General features: G+C 34.3%; 1 non-coding gene across 1 annotated transcript; it reads left to right on the forward strand.

Moving 5' to 3' along the window:
* Positions 1-8,803: 8,803 nt before the first annotated feature.
* On the forward strand, positions 8,804-8,876 carry LOC111816244. Its single transcript, XR_002820689.1, has one exon. It is a non-coding gene; the product is annotated as a small nucleolar RNA SNORD5 (small nucleolar RNA).
* The last annotated feature ends 1,183 nt before the right edge of the window (positions 8,877-10,059 follow it).

A 10,059-nucleotide genomic window follows, 5' to 3' on the forward strand; every position in this document is an offset into this window, starting at 1 on the left:
CAGTGTATTATTTGTTGAAACTGTACTTTCGATTTGATTTGAAACTGTCTCATTGCTATATGTTTATCAATAAAACTGTAGAAAAAAAAAGATAAGAACTCAACAAACTGAACTAAAATTAGGAATATCTAAATATTAACTATAATATAAAAAAAAGAAATCTACAAACACCTACATAGTAAACAAATTAAAAATTTAAAAATAGGAAATGACAAGAAAAAGTGAAAAAAATGCAAGTACAAGCACACTGCACATCCAGGACACATACAGAGTGCAAAGAAATAGAGGAAATCAGAATCTGACCAATAGCACTCTCTAAAATGATAGCAACAGAAGTATAAAAAACAAATGGATAGGCTGTAAGAAAAATAAAAACTACGATACAAGACTGAGTGTGGTGGTGCACATCTGTAATCCCAGCTCTCGGGAGGCTGTAAACAGGTGGATCACTGAGTCCAATCTAGTAGTAAGACCCTCAACACCATTCCTTAAAATCAAAAAGAAAATACCTAAGGTACAATAATAAATGACAATCAAAATAAAAGATATTAAAGCAAATATATATTGAAAAACATAGAGGGAAATGATGGAAAATATGAAAACCTCACCTAGACAAGAAATGAAATCAATGAAAATGATTAACACAAAAATCTGGGAGGTTAAAAACCCCATTGAAAATCTATATAAGAGATTGAATCAAGGTGAGGATAGAATACCAACCTAGAAGATAGAAATGTGATTAACAACCAGGGAAACAAAGATATATTAAAAATAGCAAAGAACCATGGACAATCAATGGCTTAGAAATGAAGCAAAGAAGAACAATGTAAGATTCACTGTAATCAATGAGAAAGATAGAGAGCACACTAACCATTAAAAATTCTTCATAAAAACAATGGCAGAAAACTTCCCAAACATGGATGAAGAATTTAACCCACAAATAAATGAAGCACAGAGAACTCCAAATAGCCATGTCCAAAAGAAATCTACACAAAGGTATATAATAATGAAGAAATTCAACATAAGAATGAAATATTAATAGCAGCTGGAGGCAACCCTTTCATTTGGAATCCCTCCTGTCTCTCAGGAACTGTTCCTATTCTTCTTCACTAATAGATTTTTCTGCTTATTAAAAAATGAATTAATAAAATAAAAGCAGCTAAAGAAAACAAACAAATCACTTATATAGGAAAGAACATGAGAATCACAGTATACTACTCAAGACAAAACCTCAAATTGAGGGGGGCCTGTAGTGAGGTATTACAAGCAAGAAAAAAAAAAACCTTCAAGCAGTGTACAATGCATAACTGTCTTTCAAAATCAACAGAAGACCAAAAAAGGGATATAAATGAAGGATCATTTTGTATCTGTATATACAAAATAGGATAGATATACAGTTACTTTCTCTTAATTCAATGAGAAGAAAGATTTGTACTGATAGTGTTTGGACAGGACATCATGTCTGCATCTTGTACTATGAATAACTACTATGTAGACAACAATATACAAAGTTTCAATTATTGTAACTGTCTTACTAATGTGTTTTGAAACTGTCTCATTGCTATTTGTTTCTCAATAAAATTAATAAAAAATAAACAAAATGAAGAGAAAAATAAGATACTCCAAGATAAAGAACAACTGTAGAAATTCATTACCATCAAGAAAGCTCTATAAAATACTCTGAAAAATATATTAGAAAGAGAAAATATCAACAAACTAACAGAGAGAAAAAAATTAGGATAAACACACCCTTTATAATAGCATCCAAAAAATTAAATACTTAGGAATCAATCTCACATAAGAAGTAAATGATCTAGATATTGGAAGTTATAGTACTATGTAAAAGGAGATTGAAGAAAATATTGGAAAATGGAGAGATATCCTTTGCTCATAGAAAGAACCACCATTAAAATGGCCATACTCTAAAGCCCGTTATATAGATTTTGTACAATCCCAAACAAATATTATTAGCATGTATCACAGAACTAAAGAAAACATTCCTATACTTTATTTGGAACCAGAAGACACCTAGAATATGAAAAAGCAATTCTGAATAATAAAGGTAAGGCAGGGGGCATCACAATCCATGAATTGAAACTATACTACAAAGCTACTGTGAAAAATCAGCATAGTATTGATATAAGACAGGCCTAATTTTCACTGGAGCAGAATAGAAGATACAAGCACAATACCAAACACACCAAACCACCTTATCTTTGATGATGGAGCTAAACATGTTCACTGGAGGAAGAACAGTCTCTTTCATAAATGGTATTGGAAAAATCTGTCTTTCTATATGCCACACAGTAAAACTGGACCCATGTTTATCACCATGCACTAAAGTCAAAATGGATAAAAGATCTAAATATTAAAATAGACACACCAAATCTACTGGAAGATAATGTAAGTTAAAAAAATTTACCCATACCAGGGATACAACTCAGGACCTTGCACTTGCCAGGTAGGTGCTTATGCTGCTGAGCTATCTCCCCAGTATATAGGTAGAAGTTTTGAGGACATATGTGTAGGCAGAGACTTCACAGACCAAATAATGACCACAAGGGCAACACTACAAGTAATCAGCAAATGGTATCTCACCTTATTAGAAAGATTCTGCACAACAAAAGAAATTACCAACAAGCCTGGGCATAGTGGTGTGCACCTGTAATCCCAGCACATGGGTAGCTGAAAACAGGAGAATCATTACAATTCCGGTCTATGTAGTGAGACCTGTATGCCCTATAGACCCTGCCCTAAATTAAATTTTAAAAAACCAGAAATGACCAGCAAAGTATAGAGAAATCCACAATGCTGGAACAAATTATTGCCACATGTGTCTCACACAAAAGACCTATATCTAGCACATATAAGAATTTTAAAAATATTAAGATCCCAGAACTCAAAATCCCAATCGAACAATGAACATGTGCGAAGAATACACATTTCTCAAATAAAGAAATGCAAAATGCAAAGAAATATATGAAAAAATATTCAACATCATTGGTCATTCAAGAGAAGCAAATTACAACAGGGCTGAGATTTCATTTCTCTCCCAAAAGAATAGCTATCATCAAGAAATCAACCAGGGCTGGTGAGATGGCTCAGTGGTCTAAAGCACCTACTTAGAACAAGCTTAGCAAAGCACAGGGACCACGGTTCAATCCCCCAGCACCATATGCCAGCCAGCCCCGCCCCCTGGTGGGCTGAGCTGGCCACACACACACACACACACACACACACACACACACACAAATAAATAAAATTAAAAAAAAAAAGAAATCAACCAATAACAAATGCTTCAGGGGCTATGAGGGGAAGTGAAACCTTCTCTACTGTTGGCGGGAGTGTGGACTGGTCCAAGTACTGAGGAAATAAGTGTGGAGATTCCTTAAAAAACTAGGATTAAGGGTCCCATTCCACCCAGGTCTTTCTCTTCTGGGTATCTTTCCAGAAGAATTAGAAACACTACACCACAGTGATATATGGGCTCCCACATTTATAGTAGCACAATTTTTAATAGGTAAATCTTGGAAACAACACAAATGCCAATCAGCTGAGGAAAAGATTAAAAGTTGTAGTTTTCTTATATAATGAAGTACTATTCAGCTAAAGAAAGATCAACTTGAGATTTTAATATGTAAATGGATGAAGCTTGATATTATACTCATAAATGAAATAAATCAGACCCACCAGTGTAAACATTGTTTATCTCAGTGTGAAGACCTAAAAGACTAATTAAAATGCAACATAGACAACAAATATTTTGAATAGTGAAAATCTGTTCAAAGGAAGGAAAGAGCATGAGGAGAATAAGGGGGAAGGAAGGAAGGGAAAAGAAAAAAGTACACTTATACACATGATTGTTAAGATAGCTACACAATACTTTCCCTTAGTTCACTGAAAAGATAATCTTGTTCTAATACTTCTTTGGACCATATTTCATGCCTGTGTCTTGTACTCTAGACAGCTACTATAAACATAACAATATACAATATATTAATTATTGTTAGTCCTCAGGTAGCTTGTTTTAAAACTATTTTGTTTTTATTTTTACATTTCTATGTTTAAAATAAAATAAAATGCATATATTCTGTTGTATAAGCTTTCTTACATACTGGATTATGTTCTTTGTGTTAAGGACTCCAAAAGTTTATAACCACAGCTAAAGATTTTAGAATACATTTAGAAAAAGAAGCTTCACTGTGAGCCTCTCAGACCAGGTGTAGTGATCCCGTTGTTGACAGATTTCTCCTTGCTTTATTAAGCATAGTTACCACTGAATAAAATAATAAAATAAAAATAAAAGGGACAAATAAATAAATAAAATGAAACTTTGTAACAATTCTGGTGGACAATTGCCATGTGTCCACCTACACACGCACACACATATACACATACACACACAAAGACACACACATGCACATACGCACACCACTGTGGAGCTGAGATAGACATAGCAATTCAAATTTTATATCAATAACAGGCTGTGCTTGTATTTTTTTCTGAACATAATAATCACAGTTTGTCCATCATAAGCTCTCGAATTTAAATAGGCCTTTATATGACAACTGAAAAAATATTTTACTTCCTTTAATAGTTCTCTTAATATTCAAAATAGGATTTGTAACCATTAGAAATATGGCTATGTATTTCCCTTCCTTCAAGGCATATTGCTCTATTAGTGAAAAAGTTCTCTGCACTTCAATTTCAGCTCTAACTATAATGAAAATGCAGAGAGAAGGTACTGCAATTCCTTATCAAAGTTGATTTTAAAATAATGATCAAGGAGAACAATTAAAAATTTTGTTATTATTTAATATGTTAAAAAATGGATTTTCTTTTTAAACAGAGACAAACCATGTTTAGTTTATGAGATATGTTTCTCTGGTTTTCCTACATTTTGCATTGCCCTGCTTGAATTTTGCACCAGACAGCATTCTGCTTGAAAATAATACACTAAGGATCTGGGAAGACAGCTCAGCATTCTAAGTGTCTGCCTGGTTCAATCCCTGGTACCACACTCCTTGCTGATCCTGGAAACTTGATGTGCCACACAGGCCACCAAAACTGGGTGTGGTGGCAAAGGCCTTTAATCTCAGCACTGGGGAGACTGAGACAAGAGGATCACTATGAGTCTGAACTGCATAGCAAGACCCTGTATCAAATAAATAAATAAATACATTTTTAAAAGAAAATAACCAAATTGCTCAGCAGATTAAAGTACCTGCAAACAGGCACAGGGGCTGGGGGTTCGATCCCTGGGCCTGCCGTGCCGCCACCCCCCCTCCCCCACAGAGTGAGCTGAGATGGCAATTGAGATGGGTGTGGTGGTACACCTGTAATCCCAGAACTTGGGAAGCTGCATACAGGAGAGTCACTACGGGGTCTGATCTAGTAGTGAGACTCTGAACATCCCATAGACCCTTCCCTAAAACACATGAAAAAAAAGAAAGAAAAAGAGAAAAGAAAAGAAAAGAAAAAAAGAAAAGAAAAGAAAAGAAAAGAAAAGAAAAGAAAAGAAAAGAAAAGAAAAGAAAGCACTAAATTACAGATTAATTTTATTATGTACCTCAGGATGCTGTAGTCATGTGCACATTACTTAAAATTAGTAAACTCCTTCAAAAGTTCTTGTACAATACACAAACACAAATGCAGGTCCTGATTTGTGACAATGAAAATAGTTTCATATAATTTCACAGGCACATGATTATAGAATAAATTTATAAAAGAATTATTTCCAACTCAAGATATTTGAAGCTATGAAACTTATTTGGTAGTATATTACTGGTTTTCCTCAATTATATATGGACATGTTTTACACACACACACACACACACACACGCACACACACACACACACACACACTACAAGCCAGCAATTGTTAAAGAGTATAAATAAAAATGATCTAGTAAGTTCTAAAAATAGGCTTTCTTGGGACCCTGTCTTCTGAGATTTTATATAATATGTTGGAATCCAGAAGTAGATAAACACCCTTATAGTTGTAATGCTTACATGTATTGCAATCTGAGATATTAATGTAAGGCATACTAAAAACTAAAAAAATATTGCTATAAATTATTGTTATAAATATTCATTTCCATTAAAACAACTTAAATGATAGTGTTTAACAGACAAAGTCAATTATTTCAACTAATGATGCAGTTGTATAAAATTCCATATTCTGTCTGTAATCTTTATGATTATTCAGTCAATCTTTCATCTAATCATGGACACATCACTTAAATTGACTGATTTATTTTCTGGTATTTATTAGAATGGTTTTCCGTATAAGTTCTATATAAATTTATTAGAGTCACCCATAACTGTGGGATTTCAAATGAACCTAACACATATCTTAGGACTCCTCACTGTCCCCAATTTATTTAGTAAAGTAAATCCATCTTTCTTGTAATTTTGGCACTCTGTTTCTGGAGTTGCACTAAAATGTTTCAACAGCACTTCTAATCTCAACACATTGAAGAAATGGATACCTTTTCTTCCAGCTACCTGCTACTGAATATCCACTCAGTCAGTATGGTAATCCCTTCACCCTTTCATTATCCATTCAATGGGTGCAGGTTTCCACTGTGACTATAATATAGTCCAAAAATCCACACACTATAGTATTACTTTTCAAAAGGAATTTGTATAGCATAATTTACTGCAGTAATTTAAATGAATTCAGGGCTGGAGAGATGGCTCAGTGGTCTAAAGCACCTACTTAGAACAAGCTTAGCAAAGCATCAGGACCGCGGTTCGATCCCCCAGCACCACATGCCAGCCAGCCCGCCCTCTGGTGGGCTGAGCTGGCCACACACACACTCACTCTCTCTCTCTCTCTCTCTCTCTCAAATAAATAAAAAAAAATTAAAAAAAAAATAAAAATAAATGAATTCAAACACATTCTACACTTTTCAATTAAATCTAACCTTAGAATTATTGTTTAAAAACACTGCTACTGATGAACATAATCTTTTCTAAAAAATTATTTTAGCATTTAAATTTAACACATTAAGAACAATAGCATCCTCTGATACTAAGACCTCTGAACTTGGAATTATTTTGATGTAGAATATGGCTCCAGGAGTGGAAAGATCAATAAAAGGAATGACTTGTTTTATAATAAGAAGAATATATAGCACTTCTGTAAAATTATAGATCTGATACAATTCTACTGTGAAAATAAAGACTTCATTTGTCATTAACTTCAAAAGGATAAAAAGAGATTAGATGAGTTGAAATGTAGGTTAAATTTATTACAAGAAATATGAGTCTTTTCAGGATTTATAAGACTAGACTCATGTTCAGATTATTCATTATTTATCAAGGTCATAATGTTTCCTCCATTTTCTGTTTACTGCTTTACCATTACTAAAAGTGGCTTAGGCAGATGTTCTGAAATATGGGCTAAACAAAATCTATGACTTTTTATAAAATATTTTTAGAAGGAGTTTTTCTAAATTATAGGAGGCCACTTATTATCTAATTTAAATTAATTTCAGAGGTTTATGTTCATATTTATGTAAAACTCCAAGAAACAAAATGTTAACATTGAAAAGACATAATAACCAGAGAACATACAAATTACAAGACAAAACACATAATTAAATAGTCTGACGATATAACATATTGTTTTGTAAGAAAATAAAAGGAAATTAATAACATTTTAGAATATCTCCCTTTTAGATATAAGGAGACAAAATAAGAAATTTCTGCTTGAAAATTTAATTTCATTTGCTGAGTGGAAGGAACAACAGTAGTGCTTCAAATAATATGCAAAAAGTTCTGAAAAAGTTACAAATTCCTCAGCAATGGAAAGGATTTCAGCAATGTGGTAAGTCCAGTCAAATATCAAATTTTAAAATCTTACTGGAGAAACTATAGCATCTCAGAACTTTTCACTTCTTTGTATTAAATTTTTTTCTTTGTATTAAATTTTAATAATTTTACACAAAGTTGTTCATAAAATATGTTGTCATAATTGCTCATATTTATTTTTTATCAAGGAGCTGGCTCAGTCTTGCAATAGATAATGATTAAAACCAGTCTTTACTCATTGATTTTAGTGATGAAAAATAAATTTGACATTTATTTATTTATTTATTTATTTACTTACTTATTTTGTAATAGCAGGGATGGAACTCGGGACCTTGAACTTGCCAGGATAGCACTTATTCTACTGAGCTATCTCCCCAGCCCATTGGACATATTTAAAAAGCATTAATCACTTTCACAGAACTCTTGTATAGCTATTTATAACTACTCAAAGAATCCAAGCAGAAGACTAATTTAAGTAGAAAAAGATGAACTACATTAAAACTAATTTTGAAAGAAAGAGATGAATAAGATTTAAAGAGATTATAAATATGGGAATTTTCTTTTCTCTACACAGGGTAGTGGAATTTCTAGAGAGTCTTCTCAAGAACTTTGGAGGCTTAGTTTGATGTGTCTCAGTACAAGAGTGGCATCATATCACTTGACATCACTCCACTACTGTACTATGAAACACCACGGTCCTTAGCGCCTAGTCAAAAGTAGAATGACTAGGCTGGGGAGATAGTTCAGCTGTCTAAGTGACTGCCTCACAAGTGCAAGGACCTGACTTCAATCCCCGGTAATGCATACCATGACAGCCCAGAAGCCCTGGTGCACCTTACAGGTCCTGAAATTGGACATGGTGGAGCACACCTGTAATCCCAGCACTGGGGAAGCTGAGGCAGGAGGATCACTATGAGTCTGAACTGGGTAGTGAGACCTTGCATCCAATAAATAAATAAAAAGAAAAAGTCTTAAAAACTAGAATGATTAGATGATGAATTTAACTGTTCAACTGCTGGTTGATACAAACATGAACTAAAAATTTAATTCTGACAGCTGGAAAAAAATTAGCATGACTGAGACGTTTGTACCAATTACAGTGATAACCATTTCATGTGTATTTATGTTTCTGTGCCATTATTAGTCAATGGAACTTACATACTAATAACGATACCAACTCTGTTTTACACTTCAGAAACCAAGACTAGCAGATGTTAACTAAGTTATTCTATGTCAAAGCCTGCTTAGATGAACAGCAGAAAGCTGAACCACACTGAAAGACCAAGCAAACAAGCTCTTCTATTAGAGCAACAGGATATTACCATCGACTTTCATTAGCATTACCAGTCTTTCATGTGCATGAAATATTTTTGTGTGTGAGTCTCTTGTTTAGTCATTAAACAACTAAGCTTCAGAAGACGTGGTAGATTACCCAGTCATCTAATAGTTAAGTGCTTCAGTTGCGCTCTACCCAGGGCTTCACAGCAGCACTGCCACTCAGACTCTGTCTTCCCATGTGTTATGGTTTGTGTCTAGTTGTCTCCCCAAAGCCTCATGTAAGTTATGGGACAGACATGGCTGGAAGAGCAATGATTGGCTTGAGGGGTGGGGCCAGAGGACCAGAGTGGGGCCCTAGAGGTGGGGCCACAAAGGTTGGAACCATCAAATTGGCTAGCCTGTACTTTCTCAGATATATGGAGAGGGTCATCCTGGACAAGGCAGCTCCCCATCCTCTCCTCCAGTGTCTTGAAACCTCCAGTAACCATGAGCTAAATAAACTTTTCCTTTCCCCATTTTGAGGGTCAGCTATTTGTCTAAGCAATGATAGAAGAGTAACTAAGACACCATAGTAGCCCATAGCTCCTTCTCTTTCACTATCTTGACTGCAAAAGTGCTACTTGGTGCCACTATACAGTTTCTGTTTCTAAAACCCTAATACACTATTCAATGGTAGCTTCCCTCAAATCAAGAAAAAACTTGACACTATGTTAAAGAGTCATAAAATTTGAAGACTCAAAATAATTTCCCTATGCATTGCCTAACTTTTTCTAAGCAAGGATAACATTATTCGGGGAATTAAACCCAGCACCTTTGCGCTGTGCTGCATCCCTACCCCAAATCCACACAACAAGCCATCTTAGTGACTTAGATACACAGCAAATGTCATACTAAATGCATTCATATCTTCAGGAACTGTTGACTTACAGTAGATTTCTGTATTACACAACAAGTTCTTTTGGA

Source organism: Octodon degus, unplaced genomic scaffold, assembly GCF_000260255.1.
Source record: "Octodon degus isolate 3935 unplaced genomic scaffold, OctDeg1.0 scaffold00028, whole genome shotgun sequence".
Taxonomy (NCBI): Eukaryota; Metazoa; Chordata; class Mammalia; order Rodentia; family Octodontidae; genus Octodon; species Octodon degus.